This window comes from Hyla sarda, chromosome 1, assembly GCF_029499605.1.
Source record: "Hyla sarda isolate aHylSar1 chromosome 1, aHylSar1.hap1, whole genome shotgun sequence".
Lineage (NCBI taxonomy): Eukaryota > Metazoa > Chordata > Amphibia > Anura > Hylidae > Hyla > Hyla sarda.
This window is the reverse complement of record NC_079189.1, coordinates 334060453-334078908: the sequence shown is the minus strand read 5'-3', so window position 1 is coordinate 334078908 and position 18456 is coordinate 334060453. Positions and strand designations below refer to the sequence as shown.

Genomic DNA, 18456 nt, shown 5'->3' with positions numbered 1-18456 from the left:
CAAAGTGTCCATCTCTAGTGTTAAATGCCGTTTTCCATTCATCCCCCTCTCTGATGCGGATGAGATTATAGGCACCTCTTAAGTCCAGTTTGGTAAAGATGTGGGCACCTTGGAGGCGATCAAAGATTTCAGAGATGAGAGGTAGGGGGTAGCGGTTTTTTACAGTGATTTTATTAAGACCGCGGTAGTCAATGCAAGGACGTAGGGAGCCATCTTTTTTGGACACAAAGAAAAATCCGGCTCCGGCAGGAGAGGAGGATTTGCGGATAAAGCCCTTCTTTAAATTTTCCTGGATATACTCAGACATAGCAAGAGTCTCTGGGACAGAGAGAGGATAAATTCTGCCCCGGGGTGGAGTAGTGCCCGGGAGGAGGTCAATAGGACAGTCATAAGGCCTGTGAGGAGGTAAAGTCTCAGCTTGTTTTTTGCAAAAAACATCCGCAAAGTCCATATAGGCCTTAGGGAGACCGGTTACAGGGGGAACCACAGGGTCACAGCAAGGAGTACTGGGAACCGGTTTAAGGCAGTCCTTGGAACAAGAGGGGCCCCAACTCTTGATCTCCCCAGTGGACCAATCCAGGGTTGGGGAATGGTGTTGAAGCCAGGGTAGTCCAAGGAGAATTTCGGAAGTGCAATTGGAGAGGACCAAAAACTCAATTTTTTCGTGGTGAGGTCCAATGCACATTAGGAGGGGTTCCGTGCGGTAACGCACGGCACAGTCCAATCTTTCATTGTTAACGCAATTGATGTAGAGAGGTCTGGCGAGACTGGTCACTGGGATGTTGAACCTGTTGATGAGAGAGGCCAAAATAAAGTTTCCTGCAGATCCGGAGTCCAAGAAGGCCTTAGTGGAGAAGGAAAAGGTAGAGGCAGATATCCGCACAGGCACAGTAAGACGTGGAGAAGCGGAGTTGACTTCAAGGACTGTTTCACCTTTGTGCGGAGTCAGCGTACGTCTTTCCAGGCGGGGAGGACGGATAGGACAATCCTTCAGGAAGTGTTCGGTACTGGCACAGTACAGGCAGAGATTCTCCATGCGGCGTCGTGTCCTCTCTTGAGGTGTCAGGCGAGACCGGTCAACTTGCATAGCCTCCACGGCGGGAGGCCCAGGAACGGATTGCAGAGGACCAGAGGAGAGAGGAGCCGGGGAGAAAAAACGCCTCGTGCGAACAAAGTCCATATCCTGGCGGAGCTCCTGACGCCTTTCGGAAAAACGCATGTCAATGCGAGTGGCAAGGTGAATGAGTTCATGTAGATTAGCAGGGATTTCTCGTGCGGCCAGAACATCTTTAATGTTGCTGGATAGGCCTTTTTTAAAGGTCGCGCAGAGGGCCTCATTATTCCAGGATAGTTCTGAAGCAAGAGTACGGAATTGTACAGCGTACTCGCCAACGGAAGAATTACCCTGGACCAGGTTCAACAGGGCAGTCTCAGCAGAAGAGGCTCGGGCAGGTTCCTCAAAGACACTACGAAATTCCGAGAAGAAGGAGTGTACAGAGGCAGTGACAGGGTCATTGCGGTCCCAGAGCGGTGTGGCCCATGACAGAGCTTTTCCAGACAGAAGGCTGACTACGAAAGCCACCTTAGACCTTTCAGTAGGAAACTGGTCCGACATCATCTCCAAGTGCAGGGAACATTGTGAAAGAAAGCCACGGCAAAACTTAGAGTCCCCATCAAATTTATCCGGCAATGATAATCGTAGGCCTGAGGCGGCCACTCGCTGCGGAGGAGGTGCAGGAGCTGGCGGAGGAGATGATTGCTGAAGCTGTGGTAGTAGCTGCTGTAGCATCACGGTCAGTTGAGACAGCTCGTGGCCTTGTTGCGCTATCTGTTGTGAGTGCTGGGCGACCACCGTAGTGAGGTCAGCGACATCTGGCAGAGGTACTTCAGCGGGATCCATGGCCGGATCTACTGTCACGATGCCGGCTGGCAGGAGGTGGATCCTCTGTGCCAGAGAGGGATTGGCGTGGACCGTGCTAGTGGACCGGTTCTAAGTCACTACTGGTTTTCACCAGAGCCCGCCGCAAAGCGGGATGGTCTTGCTGCGGCGGTAGTGACCAGGTCGTATCCACTAGCAACGGCTCAACCTCTCTGGCTGCTGAAGATAGGCGCGGTACAAGGGAGTAGACAGAAGCAAGGTCGGACGTAGCAGAAGGTCGGGGCAGGCAGCAAGGATCGTAGTCAGGGGCAACGGCAGGAGGTCGGGAACACAGGCTAGGAACACACAAAGAAACGCTTTCACTGGCACAATGGCAACAAGATCCGGCGAGGGAGTGCAGGGGAAGTGAGGTATAAATAGGGAGTGCACAGGTGAACACACTAATTGGAACCACTGCGCCAATCAGCGGCGCAGTGGCCCTTTAAATCGCAGAGACCCGGCACGCGCGCGCCCTAGGGAGCGGGGCCGCGCGCGCCGGGACAGGACAGACGGAGAGCGAGTCAGGTACGGGAGCAGGGATGCGCATCGCGAGCGGGCGCCACCCGCATCGCGAATCGCATCCCGGCTGGAGACGGTATCGCAGCGCACCGGGTCAGTGGAGCTGACCGGAGCGCTGCGGTAGCGAGAGTGAAGCGAGCGCTCCGGGGAGGAGCGGGGACCCGGAGCGCTCGGCGTAACAATTGCATTATTTCCCCAAGGTACATGTCATCTGTAGCTGCTAGGTTTCAGGAAATGCATATCTTACCCAAGGAAAACTGGGTGAGAAATGAGAAATCAAGGAATAGTTGAATACCTAGCAGACCATAACTGTTGAGGACTTTGTTAAAATCCTTTTTCGGGTAGTGGGAAGTGGACCTTTCATTCCCTTCCTGAGAAGGGAATAATTTCTATGTCCCTTGTATGCCGGAGCTTTCTCCTGCCGTTTACTAAGCTGACATCACCGCAACCGTTTTTTTCCCATCAGTAGCCTCAACCTGCATTCTGAGTAACACCTTGTCTTAAAGCCCATTAACCACCTGTCTTCAGCACCTGTGCTGATTTGCTGAATGAAAGCCCCCACTACCAAACGGCTTTTCATTCCATAAAAATCCAGGCGCAAAACCGATTTTACCTCGGCAGCTATGGTCTGCTAGGGAGTCAACTATTCCAGCTTTCCCTGGATGAGATACCCATTTTCTGAAACCTGATAGCTGCATATGCCTGCCACCTTAGGGAAATCTAGTGATCCTTGACCACCATTCCTGTCTCCCAACACAGAAAAAAACAAAGGCGCTCCTTGTGGAGTATCGCTTGCAACAAGGATACTGGGGAGGGGGAGGGTAAATCATCGCTTACCAAAAGAGGTTGTGTACCGACATACACAACAATGGTAATTAGAGATGAGCGAAGTTACAGTGATTCGATTCATCACAAACTTTCAGGTGCTCCGGTGGGCTGGAGACTCTCTCCTAGGACTGTATCCACCTTTTCCAGCCCACCGGAGCACCTGAAAGCTGAACTCATTTATACAGGCTAAAGTCAGCAACCACCGAACTGCGAGGTTCGTGACGAATCGAATCACTGTAAATCTCCAATTGTAATTGTATATGGATTAAACATGCCCATCTGCAGCCTTCCTGGAACTTGAAATTACAGAGTGGGTAGGACTTCGTGGGTGTACGAATTCCAGCGCTGATCAAGGCAAGGAGTCATGGAGGTAGTAGTACCAACCATACGGTTTATTAACAACAATGCAATATGTTTCGCTGCGCATGCGCAGCTTCATCGGGCATCGCAATTCAACGCAACACCCTGGGTTAAATATCCTAAAGGTGTTAACCCTTAAAGGGGTACTCCGCCCCTAGACATCTTATCCCCTATCTAAAGCATAGGGGATAAGATGTCAGATCGCCGCGGTCCCGCTGCTGGGGATCCCCGGGATCCCCTCTGCGGCACCCCGCTATCATTACAGCACAGAGCGAGTTCGCTCTGTGCGTAATGACGGGCGATACAGGGGACGGAGCAGCGTGACATCATGGCTCCGCCCCTCGTGACATCACGGCCCGTCCCCTTAATCCAAGTCTATGGGAGGGGGCGTGACGATACGCCACGTCCCCTCCCATATACTTGTATTGAAAGAGGCCGACCATGATGTCACGAGGGGCGGAGCCGTGACGTAACGATGCTCCGGCCCCTGTATTGCCCATTATTACGTGCAGAGCGAACTCGCTCTGTGCTGTAATGATAACGGGGTGCCGCAGCGGTGATCCTGGGGCTCCCCAGCAGCGGGACCCCGGCGATCTGACATCTTATCCCCTATCCTTTTGATACGGGATAAGATGTCTAGAGGTGGAGTACCCCTTTAAGTGGCAGAAAAAATACACATGGAAGCACTTAATTACTTAATCTGTACTTAATTATATATATTTATTTATTTATTTTTATATATTTATTTAAATTGGACTATAAAAAAAAGGGAGGAAAAAATTTATAAAAAGGAAGAAATATGTACAGAAATTTGCCCATTTTTGTAAGGTATATGCGCAAAAGACGCATGTGAATATTCACAACATGCAATAGTTGTTAATTAGTTCTACAAATAGGTAGGGATGTTCACATTAGCACTATAATAGACATATAGATAATTATACAAATCTATCTACATCTAATCTACAAAGGTTAGACAAAAATAATAATAAAAAAATGTAAAATAAATTTTTTTAAAGATGATAAAACGTTATGGGTACCTGTGCAATAATATTACCGAACCATACCAAGTGTGTTATCGTCCATTTTCGATGGTCTCATTGAGACCCGACGGGATTAAAATGACAACTTTATGGATCCATAATGACTCTTGATTAATTAAACGCTGATATCTATTGTGAGTATGTTCGGGAATTGTTTCTAAAATTGTGAGGCTCAGTGACTCTAATGAGTTATGATGTTTCATAGAAAAATGTCTAGAGACACTGTGCATCATAAAATGATGTTTTCTATTCCACCGATGTTTATTCATACGGGACCGCACTGTTTGCACAGTGCGGCCCACGTATTGAAGATTACAACTACAGGATAATAAATATATAGTTGGTGTCACAAGATACACGACCTTTGACTACATATGTATTACTGGTCTGGGATGACTTAAAATGAGTTTCACGTTCTTTAATCAATGAACAACACATGCAACGATTTTTTTCCGCAAGGACTGCATAGTGAGTCAACCTGAATAGGGCGCTCATCTACTGTTTTAAGTCTGCCTGGGGCTAGTAGGTTTTGGAGGTTTTTTGAGCGTCTGAAAGTAATATTCGGAGATTGTGTCACTAATTCTTTTAGGACTGGATTATTTAAGATAATGGATCAATTCTTACAGAGGACATTTTAAAATATTTACTGCCTCAATATAAAACATAATTTTATGATGCACAGTGTCTCTAGACATTTTTCTATGAAACATCATAACTCATTAGAGTAATTGAGCCTCACAATTTTAGAAACAATTCCCGAACATACTCACAATAGATACCAGCGTTTAATTAATCGAGAGTAATTTTGGATCCATAAAGTTGTCACTTTAATCCCGTCGGGTCTCAATGAGACCATCGAAAATGTATGGTAACACACTCAGTATGGTTCGGTAATATTATTGCACAGGTACCCATAACGTTTTATCTTTTTTTTTTTCAAACCTTTGTATTTTTATATGTTTTTTTTGTATGTATTTTCATATGTATTTTTCTATGTACTTTCTGAGATTTGTATAATTATATGTCTGTTCAAGTGCTAATGTGAACATCCCTACCTATTGGTAGAACTAATTAATAACTATCGCATATTGTGAATATTCACATGCGTCTTTTGTACATATACCTTACAAAAATGGGCTAATTTCTATACATATTTCTTCCTTTTTATTCATTTTTTAATTTATAGTCCAGTTTAAGTAAATATATAAAAATTTATAAATATATATTTATAATTAAGTATGGATGCTCACATACACTTTTTTTCTATTTGTTTGTTTCCATGTATATTTTTTTCTGCCGCTTAACCCCTTTCCATTTTTGCATTTTTGTTTTTTGCTGCTTGCCTTTAAAAAATCATAACTCTTTCAATTTTGCACCAAAAAATCCATATGATTGCTTATTGTTTGCGCCACCAATTCTACTTTGTAATGACGTCAGTCATTGTGCCCAAAAATCTACGGTGAAACGGTAAAAAAAATCATTGTGCGACAAAATTTTTAAAAAAAACGCCGTTTTGTAAATTTTGGGGGCTTCCGTTTCTACGTAGTACATTTTTCGGTAAAAATGACACATTATCTTTATTCTGTAGGTCCATACGATTAAAATGATACCCTACTTATATAGGTTTGATTTTGTCGTACTTCTGGAAAAAATCATAACTACATGCAGGAAAATGAGTACGTTTAAAATTGTCATTTCTGACCCCTATAACTTTCTTATTTTTCCGTGTATGGGGCAGTATGAGAGCTCATTTTTTGCGCCGTGATCTGAACTTTTTAACGCTACAATTTTTGCATTGATAGGACTTATTGATTGACTTTTTATTCATTTTTAAAGGATATAAAAAGTGACCAAAAATGCACTATTTTGGACTTTGGAATTTTTTTGCGCGCACGCCATTGACCGAGCGGTTTAATTAACAATATATTTTTATAATTTGGACATTTCCGCACGCGGTGATACCATATATGTTTATTTTTATTTTTATTTACACTGTGTTTTTTTTTTATGGGAAAAGGGGGGTGATTCAAACTTTTAATAGGGGAGGGGTTAAATGATATTCATTCACTTTTTTTTTGCAGTGTTATAGCTCCCATAGGCACCTATAACACTGCACACACTAATCTTCATCATTGATCACTGGTTTCTCATAGGAAACCAGTGATCGATGATTCTGCCGCTTGACTGCTCATGCCTGGATCTCAGGCACTGAGCAGTCATTCGGCGATCGGACAGCGGGGAGGCAGGTAGGGGCCCTCTCGCTGTCCTGTAAGCTGTTCGGGATGCCGTGATTTCGTCGCGGCTATCCCGAACAGCCCACTGAGCTAACCGGCAGCTTTTACTTTCACTTTTAGCCGCGCGACTCAACTCTGAGCACGCGGCGAAAGGGTTAATAGCGCACGGCGCCGCGATCGGCGCTGCACGCTATTAGCGGCGGGTCCCGGCTTCACTATGGCGCCGGCCCGCCGTGATATGATGCGGGGTTACCGTGTAACCCTGCGTTATATCACCGGAGCAGGACCAAGGACGTACCGGTACGTCCTTAGTCCTTAAGGGGTTAATGGTTAATACCTTTAGGGTATTTAACCCAGGGTATTGCTCTGAATTGCCATGCCTGATGAAGCTGTGCATGCGCTGTGAAGAGCGTTCCATTGTTGTTAATAAACTGTATGGTTGGTACTACTACCTCCGTTACTCCTTGCCTTGATCAGTGCCGGAATTCCTGCACCCACGAAGTCCTACCCACTCTGTCTCACAACACAGGAATGTATGTTGTGGCTGGTCATCTGTCCCTTTTCAACTCTGAATGAGGGATTATAGTATGACCCCTTGGGTGGCCATGGGCCTCCACGGGAGACAAAAAAAAAAAGATTGGAAATGTGTCGTTGTCAAGTCTGATCGGACTTGTTTAGTCTAAGCCAGATTCATGCAGAGGATGTTCATTGTGTTGATGAATTTGTTGCACTGTACATAATAAATCTGTAGGAGCTGTTAGTGGGTGGTGAGGCCCATCTTATGGTGTGCTGTGGGACCCTATGATTTCCCTGGAGTGCTGTTTTCAAAGAAAGTGGTGACCTGTCCACTATTATTACTAATAGGAGGAGATTGATTGAAAAAGCAGCTGCATGTGGAATGAATTGCCTACATTAAACTTCTTTTGGGGACACTACAGGGTCACTGCACATGTACTTGTCAGGCAGCGTACTTGACTTTTTAACAAAGGATAGAAGTAAGGCTCAACTATCTCTAGGAGGGAATCTCCTTTATCTGAGAACTAGTGACAGCTTGTTTTCCTTAAGCTAAATGAAATGTTTATATTATCTAATTTTAACATAGTAATACATTCAAGATGTGATATACTGGAAAATATAAGCATGTAGCTAAATAAAGTTTTTGGGAATTCAGTAAATCTTGGAAGAAACAAGGGAAAATGCATTCATGTGCTCTCACGGGAGCTATAAATCATTAAATGTCATTTATTACCAATTTTGAGATTATACAGGACTCTTTAAGACCGAACCTCTGAAAACAACTTGTCCAAATTATACAGTAAAACATAATCAACGTGTTGTGCCCCATGGCTGAAATAGGAAACATGCTTCAATACTGAGGGAGCTTATTATAATGGGCATTTCTAGCCGAGGTGTCATATCATATGATGTTGAGTTTTCATGTGACACCCAAATCCAGCCATGCATCACTGTATTCCATCACTTCTCACAATCTTTAAGGGGTTGATGGGGTTATTCGGTAGAAGGGTGTTTTTTTTTTTTTTTAATATGCCCATTTTGTCTGCTAGTAAAAAAAAAAAAATCCCTTTACTTACCTAACAATTTAGCAAACTGACAGGCTACTCATTCCTTCCAGCCTCCTCTATCTTCAGCTGAAGACCAGTTGTATCAGCTGAAGTTGGAGGAGGCTGGAAAAAAAATGTCTGCCTCCAAAATGTTGACACATTATCACTACTAAAACAGTGGCTCAGTGGTTAGCACTGTTGCCTTGCAGCTCTCTGTTACTAGGATTAAATCTCACCCACTGTATGGGTTTCCTAACACACTAAAAACATACTGATAGGAGAATTTAGATTGTAAGCCCCAAAGGGGACAGGGATTGATCTGAGTGATGTAAAAGCACTGCCGAATATGTTGGGGCTACATAAATAAAGAACTATTATCACTAAAACAAAATGTTTGAAAAATTGGAACAAGGCTTACGTCATTATTGCCATTAATGGAGTCCCTTATTTGTACTACGGTATAAAGAATTACCTGATGCAGGGAATTAGTGCAGCCTCTTGATTTACACCTTGGCCCTTATTTACTAAGAGTGTTGTGTAGGTTTCTTTGTGGGTTTTAATTCCCTACAATTTATTTTCCACGGTATTTACTAAGGTTTCCCTACATTTTCCACTTTCCATACACTTTGCTTTTTTTTTACACATGCTCTGATCTGTCGGGTTTTCCTCAGCTGAAATTCACCACATTTTATGTGGAAACCTAAGTAAATATGTTGTTTTTTTGTGAAAATGTCGGGAACACGCCCCTTTTGGGAGACCACGTCCACTTTTCCCGTTGACCACGCCCCTTTTTCGGGTTTTCTTAGCAAAATGGAGACTTAGTCTGGGTTTTTTCAATTCTGGCGCAAATTCTGGCACAAATTCTGGCGCAGACAGAATTTCTGGCGCACAACCCAACAAAACATGTTGGCTTTCCAATAGTAAATGAGGGCCCTTGTCTTCATTTGTTTCCTGTTCAGTTAGTATCTTTAGAGACTAAATATGGCATATCTTGAACAGAGAAGGGTTTATTTAAGTTTATTTGTAATTCTGTATGTTTTTATAAAATGTCTCATACACATAAAGTATGCCAAACAAAATGTAATAACAATAGGGGGAAATACTAATAACATGATACACAAATGTTGCAACACAGACAACGTTTATAAAAGTTTCAGATTTTTCAAATAATTTAACCTGGAAAGAGGAAAGTATACAAAAGGAAGTATGCAGCAGCACTCTATATTTGATCACAAAAGTAAAATGGTGGCTCTTAGCGCAAGTTTTGATCGTGTCATACATCCACCGTGTGGAGGTGGTCTCATTTTTGGAAGGGACTCTAACACGCTCCCTCTACTCCCCTCTTTTGAGCATAAAGCCTTTAAGTGGATGTATGCAAGATCCACTATCAATTTAAAAATCTCCATGTGGACAGAGAGGGGTGAGTGAGGGTCCTATTCGAAAATGAGGCCAGCACCGCATGCCTCAATTTTACATTTGTGATCAAATATACTTATTTCTGTGTATTTTGTATTTGTGGCATGCATCCATGTGTTTGGTTGTCGTGCTGGTTGTCTCTATTTTGGTGAGAGGAAAGGGTGGGGAGGAAAAGAGGGTGGGACAATAAAAACAAGCATAGAAGGTGAAATCATAGGATAGTGTTGTGCTGGTAGATAGCCATGTGGCAAGAGCTTCAGGGACTCTAAACCTGGTCTAAGGTAAACAAGTGAAATATCAAGCAGAAGAAGTGTTACCATCACATGCTATAACCTCATATACATTATTTGGTCCTTAAAGGAGTAGTCTACTGCAAAGTATTTCCAATCTGTTGTGCCCCTGCTGCAAAAAAAAAAAGAAAATAAACTTTAAAGGGGTACTCTGGCGCTAAGACATCTTATCCCCTATCCAAAGTATAGGGGATAAGATGCCTGATCGCGGGGGTCCCGCCGCTGGGGACTCCCGTGATCTTGCACACAGCACCCCGTTAGAATCAGTCCCCGGAGCACGTTCGCTCCGGGTCTGACCGTCTGATTACTGGCGATCATGGGGGCCGAAGCATTGTGACATCACGGCCCGCCCCCGTGTGATGTCACGCTCCACCCTCTGAATGCAAGCCTATGTGAGGGGGGGGGCTGCGTGCAAGATCATGCGGGTCCCCAGCGGCGGGACCCCCGCAATCAGGCATCTTATCCCCTATGGATAGGGGATAAGATGTCTTAGCACCGGAGTACCCCTTTAACTCACCTTCCTCCGTTCCCCCGTAGCGCTGCAACAACTGTTCTCCCGTGTGCACGGATCATCACACTGCGCTCAGCCTATCACCGGTGGCAGTGATGTCCCGCCTCGGCCTTGGCTGAGCGCAGTGTGACGATCCAAGCACAAAGAAGAAGACCAGACCAGATGACAGCTGTAGCAGTGCTGCAGGGGAACGGAGAAAGGTGCGTTAAAGGGGTACTCCAGGGAACTAAAGAAAAAAAATAACTGCTCAATCGTGATCCTTATTCAATTTGTGCATTCACATAGCAACAATGGTAGCATGGAAGGAAGCCTCCAGATCTCGGCTCATACTTCATAATGAGTAGAAAACTCCAAGGACTTGGCAAAACGATAATGTATTTCATTTCCACAAATTGTCGGTACAGAACACCACATTTTAGACACACTAGTGCCTCTAGTCATTGTTAAAACATATTTATAAACCACATTAGTGCCATTCAGGATAATAGTTCTCTAATAGCTGCACTGCCACAATCTGCTATTATTCTGCATAGGATTTATGTGGTTAAAGGGAAACTCCGGTGGAAACAAGTGGAAAACAAATGTTTTTAAATCAACTGGTGCCAGAAAGTTATACAGATTTGTAAATTACTTCTATTTCAAAAACTGAATACTTTCAGTACTTATCAGCTGCTGTCTACTACAGAGACATTTGTGAAGTTCTTTCCAGTCTGACAACAGTGCTCTCTGCTGACACCTCTGTCTGTGTGATAAACTGTCCAGAATAGAAGCATATCCCCATAGAAAACCTCTCCTGCTCTGGACAGTTCCTGACACAGACAGAGGTGTCAGCAGAGAGCACTGTGGTCAGACTGGAGAGAACTTCACAAATTTCTCTGAAGTATATCTGTAGTATACAGCAGCTGGTAAGTACTAGAAGGGTGAAGATTTTTTAATAGAAGTAATTTACAAATCTGTTTAACTTTATTGCACCAGTTGATTTGAAAACATTTTTTTTTCCACCGGAGTTCCCCTTTAACAGATATGTCACCATTCACTTGGCAGAATGTCAGCCAGAAAAATTTCCCGATGAACATTCCACTGTGGCAGCGCAACAAACAAGTGCAAGGACCACTCAGAAATGTGCCATCTCCATAGACAGCAATGTATTTCTGAGCGTGGAATCAGAATTTCCAAGGCAGATGTTTTCACCATGGAAATTCCGCCATGTGCACAGTCCAGCAGAATCTCATTGTTTTCAATGGGAGTCTCCTGCAATGGAATTTCCGAACAAAATTTTTCCGCCAGATTCTGATTGGAAATTTTGCCATGTGATTGGGGCCTAAGGGCACTAGTAGAGTCCAAAACATGTTGGTTTGTTTTATTGACTTTTATGGAAATTAAGTAAATATTATCTTTGCCAATGGAGCTAGAAGGCCATTGTGTTTTCTACTCCTTCTCAGACTTTGCTTCTAACGCATCAGACTTTGACTGTATGTCTATTTTAACTATGGTTCTTCAATAAACTTTAGGGGGTTTTCTGGAGGTACCCAGAATGTTTTCACTTTCCTATATAGACATTACCCTTTAGTCAACATTTTATGGCACTCTGCTACAACAGATTCAAAGACAAAATGATCTTATTTGCCGATAGCAGACAGTCGTAGCTCATCGGCAAATACGCAAATGCGTTCCTCTGCTCAATGTGACAGCTTCAACAGGATTCCAGATGTAATACATTCTTTTTTAGTGTGCCGGATTACTGATATGACTCTCTTTTTGTTTAGTACATTATTGTTTCAAGCAGATTGATGAATCTGGGCCACAGTGTGACATTGGACATAAATGTACGTCTTGATGCGCTAGTACTTAGCGCACCAGGACGTACATATATGTCCCATACATGAAGTGAGCTCAGGAGCTGCGCTCGCTTCATGCACAGCAGGTCCCGGTAACTATGAGCAGCCAGGGACCTGCCGGTAATGATGGACATCAGCGATGTCCTGCCATGCTCACAGATTCTTCTTCTCTGGTCTGCCTTCCAGAAGACCAGAGAAGGAAATCACTGGTAATACTGATGAGTGCAATGCCTATGCATAGCACTGAACAGTATTAGCAATCTAATGATTGCTATAAATAGTCCCCTATGGGGACTTAAAAAGGGTTAAAAAATACCTTGCCATACATTTAATGGGTAATGACTAATATCATTAAAAAGTACAATTGGTTGTGCAAAAAAAAAAAAGCCCTCATATGGTCTGTGGATGAAAATACAAAAGAGTTATGGCTCTTAAAAGACGAGGAGGAAAAAATGTAAATGCGATAATAAAATTGTCTGTGTCCTCAAGGTCTAAAAAGGATGTGTCCTTAAAGGGGTAGTCCAGTGGTGAAAAACGTATCCCCTATCCTAAGGATAGGGGATAAGTTTGAGATCGCGGGGGGTCCGACCGCTGGGGCCCCCCGCGATCTCTCTGTACGGGGCCCCGGCTCTCCGCCGAGATAGCGGGTGTCGACCCCCGCACGAGGCGGCGGCCGACACGCCCCCTCAATACATCTCAATGGCAGAGCCGGAGATTGCCGAAGGCAGCGCTCCGGCTCTGCCATAGAGTTGTATTGAGGGGGTGTGTCGGCCGCCGCTTCGTGCGGAGGTCGACACGCCCCCTTCCCGCGGGCTGTCGGGGCTCCGTACAGGAGATCGCGGGGGGCCCCAGGGGTCGGACCCCCCGCGATCTGCAACTTATCCCCTATCCTTAAGATAGGGAATAAGTTGTAAACCACTGAGTCACCACTGGACTACTCCTTTAAAGGGGTACTCTGCTGCTAGATATGTTATCCCCTTTCCAAAGGATAAGGAATACAGGAAATAGAAAAAATTACGTTGCACTCACCACAAAACACCGCTTGGAGGTTTTCAAAATCCGGGTTTATTCGTGAATATGAAGTGCTATTCAGTCAAAGCAAGTTGGAGGGAAGGGAGGGGAGCAGACATCAGCTCCGTGGAGCTGACTGAGTGCCACGGAGCTGATGTTTGCTCCCCTCCCTTCCCTCACACCTGCTTTGACTGTTTAGCACTTCGTATTCACGAATAAACCCGGATTTTGAAAACCTCCATGCGGTGTCTTGTGGTGAGTGCAAACGTTATTTTTTCTATTACCTGTATACCACATATAGCTTTTCACCCCGTTAGCAACTCCACTCTTGCCGACACACCTGGTCCCCTGCAGCGCGGGCTTCGGACAATGTTCTAATTATTTTGAAGGCTTTCTTGTGCCAGTTGGCTTCTTTCTACACAGACGTACAAAGGATAAGGAATAACATGGTTGATCGTGGGGGTCCAGCCACTGGGTACCCCTGCGATCTCTGCTGCGGCACCCCAGTCATCCGGTGCACAGAGCACACTCCATGCAGTGCTTGTTGACTCGCGAACACAGCCGCCATGCCCCCTCCATTCATGTTGATGGGGAGAGGCTAGTACACAGCCGTTATGTCCCCTCCCATAGACATAAATGGAGGGGTGTGGCGTGACATCACGATCACAGAAGCCCCAGGCTTCTATGACCGTAATGCGGCGGCCAGACCCCCATGATCAGACATGTTATCCCCTATCCTTTGGTTAGGGGATAACATGTATAGGGGCAGAGTACCCCTTTAAGGACTTAATTCCGTTTCAGGTCAGCAGCTTCTAGCCTTTGTATCTTATGTTTGTTAGCCTTTGTAGTTAAAGAAGCTGGCACATAAATGAATGCAAGGACCATAAAATATATATTTTTTATTTCACTCATTTCAATGTTTTCTCCTAAAATAACAATATTCTCTTAAACTGTTACCTGGAACATTTTCTAATTGTAAAATCTTACAAGGAATCCAGGACCTACATCTACATAATCTAAACTGCTTTCAAGAACAATATGTATTACATGGAAAAAGTGTTAGACCCCCAAACAAAGAAACAGGAATTTACATGTAACCACAATAAAGCCCAGCTCTAAATGTGAAAAACATGAATAAAATAAACCATTATGCTTTGCCAGCTTTCTAGCTAGTAAGTATATATGCATATTCAGTTTATGCTTATTATTTCTCCATTGTAAAAAGCCAAAATCTTTACAAACTAAGATTTTAGCTTACATGGCTTTGTGACAATTTTCAGGACAATGTACATAAAGTCCTTAGATGTGCCTCTTTATATTTGGAAGTGGGAAAGAGGGACAGGAGACAGAAATATGCAGCATATTTTAAATCTTTAAACACATTTGTCACATGTTATTTATGGCTTAAACCAGTCCCGATGTCATAAACCACATTTAAAATCATGTCTGGTAATAACCTAAAGGGTCACCTATCTAACTCACATAATTTCCCAACTTTAAATGCAAATAGCAAACTTTTTTCAAATTAGTAAAGCTATGCTGCCATCAACCATACATACATACCATATACTGTAGTGCTCAAGTAGTATTTTAGGCCATAGACAACTGCCAATACATACTAATCACAATGGGAAACAGATTTGTAAATGACTTCTATTAAAAAAGCTTAATCCTTCCAATACTTATTAGCTGCTGAATACTACAGAGAAAATTATTTTCTTTTTGGAACACAGAGCTTTCTGCTGACATCATGACCACAGTGCTCTCTGCTGATATCTCTGTCCATTTTAAGGACTGTCCAGAGTAGGAGAAAATCCCCATAGCAAACATATGCTGCTCTGGACGGTTCCTAAAATGGACAGAGATGTCAGCAGAGAGCACTGTGGTCATGATGTCAGCAGAGAGCACTGTGTTCCAAAAAGAAAAGAATTTCCTCTGTAGTATTCAGCAGATAATAAGTACTGGAAAGATAAAGATTTTTTAATAGAAGTCATTTACAAATCTGTTTAATTTTCTGGTACCATTTGATTTAAAAAAAAAATTTAAAAGTTTTCCACTGCAGTACCCCTTTAACCGTCACTAGTTTGGCAAACTTAGAGAAAGTTTTAGCTGGCCATATACTTGTATAATATGCACCATTCAAATTAATTTCCATCTAGGTAATACATATCTGGCATATGATGTCACATCTCAAGCCACTTCCCTACTCACTGAACTTTGCCCCTTTACCACTAAATCATGCCTAAGTGTGAAGTGAGTAGCAAAAAGTTTTCAAAACACAAAATAAATGTGGTGCCAGTTTTTGGCACAAGTTAACCACTTAGGGACACAGGACGTACAGGTACGCCTTCGCTCCCTGGTACTTAAGGACCCAGGGCATACCTGCACGCCTGTTGGAATTTCGATCCCCACCACCCACCGGGCAGGGACCGGACCAGGGTGACTGCTGATAACTATCAGCAGGCACCCCGTGCAAATGCCCAGGGGTTGCTTAGACCCCCCCCAATGTCGGTGATCGCCGCATATTGCCGGTGAATTCACACTGGCGATTTGCGGTGATTCCGGGTCATACGGGTCCAAGACACCCACGATCCCCCTGAAGGGATAGGAGTGAGGTGATAGGAGTGCCACCCCTCCTATCCCTGCTATTGGTCATTCAGAAGCGACAATCAATAGCAGATCTGGGGCAGGGGGTTAACGTTCGATTTCCCCACTCTGCCCACCCACTGTAGTCCAGACAGAGCGGGGGAACCGACGGTCCACTTACCATCGGTAGCAGCAGCGGGTAGTGATCGGCCCCAGCAGAGGACGGCGATGCGACTCCCTGGATCCTACGGAAGCTGGTGAGTTGCCTAGCAACATCTGGAGCGCTACAGTTTGGAGACCACTATACAGTGGTCTCTAAACTGTAGCCCTCCACATGTTGTTAAACTACAATTCCCATCATGCCCACACAGCAGTTTGCTGTCTGGGCATGCTGGCATTTGTAGTTTTGCAACATCTGGAGGGCCACAGTTTGGAGATCACTGTGAAGTGGTCTCTAAACTGTAACCCTCCAGAAGTTGTAAAACTGCAAATATCGGCATGCCCAAACAGAAAACAGCTGTCTCGGCATGCTGGGAGTTGTAGTTGCGTAGCTCCAGCTGTGCATAACTACATCTCCCAGCATGCCCTTCGGCGATCAGTACATGCTGGGAGTTGTAGTTTTGTAACAGCTGGAGGCACACTGGTTGGAAAATACTGAGTTAGGTAACAGAACCTAACTGAAGGTTTTCCAACCAGTGTGCCTCGAGCTGTTGCAAAAGTACAACTCCCAGCAGGAGTTTCCTAGCGGGAAACTCACTGCAAACCCCCTCCAGTATGAATGTACCCTAAAAACACTACACTACACTAACACATAATAAAGAGTAAAACACAACATATACACCCCCTTACACTGTCCCCACCCAATAAAAAACTTATTGTACGGCAGTGTTTCCAAAACGGAGCCTTCAGCTGTTGCAAAACAACAACTCCCAGCGTTTCTCTCACTTCGGAGCCCTGACGTATTTCAAGGAAACAGTTTAGGGCCACATATGGGGTATTTTCGTACTCGGGAGAAATTGCGTTACAAAATTTGGGGGGCTTTTTCTCCTTTTACCCCTTTTGAAAAGGAAAGGTTGGGGGCTACATCAGCCTGTTAGTGTAAAAAAATAAAAAAAAATTACACTAACTTGCTGGTGTTGCCCCATACTTTTTTATACATACTTTTTTATTTTCACAAGTGGTAAAAGGAAAAAAAGACCTCGAAAATTTGTAACGCAATACCCCATATGTTGGCGTGAAATGCTCTGCGGACGCACAACAAGGCTTAGGAGTGAGAGTGCACTATGTACATTTAAGGCCTAAATTGGTGATTTGCACAGGGGTGGCTGATTTTACCCACATGTGACCTCATTTTGGAAACTACACCCCTGACGGAATGTAACAAGGGTTATAGTGGGCCTTAACACCCCACAGGTGTTTGAAGAATTTTCATTAAAGTTGGATGGGAAAATGAAAAAAAAAATTTCCACAAAAATGCTGGTGTTACCCTAAATTTTTCATTTTCACAAGGGAAAATAGGAAAAAAAGCCCCCCAAACTTTGTAACCCCATTTCTTCTGAGTAAGAACATACCTCATATGTGGATGTAAAGTGCTCTGTGGGCGCACTACAATGCTCAGAAGAGAAGGAGCGCCATTGGGCTTTTGAAGAGAAAATTTGTCCAGAATTGAAGGCCAAGTGTGTTTACAAAGCCCCCATAGTACCAGAACAATGGACCCCCCATATGTGACCCCATTTTGGAAACTACACCCCTCATGTACTCTAATAAGGGGTACAGTGAGCATGTACGCCCCACAGGTGTCTGACAGATTTTTACGAACAGTGGTCCATGAAAATAGGCTACAAATTTTGGGGGGCTTTTTCTCCTATTACACCTTGTAAAAGTTCAAAAACAGGGTCTACAATAACATGCGACTGTAAAAAATGAAGATTTTTCATTTTCTCCTTCACTTTGCTGCTATTCCTGTGAAACACTTAAAGGGTTAACAAACTTTCTGAATGTCATTTTGAATACTTTGAGGGGTACAGTATTTAGAATGTGGTCATTTGTGTGGTATTTCTAATATGAAGTCCCTTCAAATCCACTTCAAAACTGAACTGGTCCCTGAAAAATTCTGATTTAGAAAATTTTGTGAAAAAGTGGAAAATTGCTGTTTAACTTTGAAGCCCTCTGGTGTCTTCCAAAAGTAAAAACATGTCAACTTTATGATGCAAATATAAAGTAGACATATTGTATATGTGAATCAATATATAATTTATTTGGGATGTCCATTTTCCTTGTAAGCAGAGAGCTTCAACGTTTAAAAAATGCAAAATTGTAAAGAAATGTTATCAAATTTAG

The 18456-nt window shown here is 43.7% G+C and overlaps 1 protein-coding gene across 5 annotated transcripts in view; it reads left to right on the top strand.

Annotated features, from left to right (window-relative positions):
* SAXO1 (stabilizer of axonemal microtubules 1) overlaps positions 1-18456 on the top strand; it is an 82832-nt gene that overhangs the window by 62468 nt on the left and 1908 nt on the right. The window lies entirely within an intron of this gene.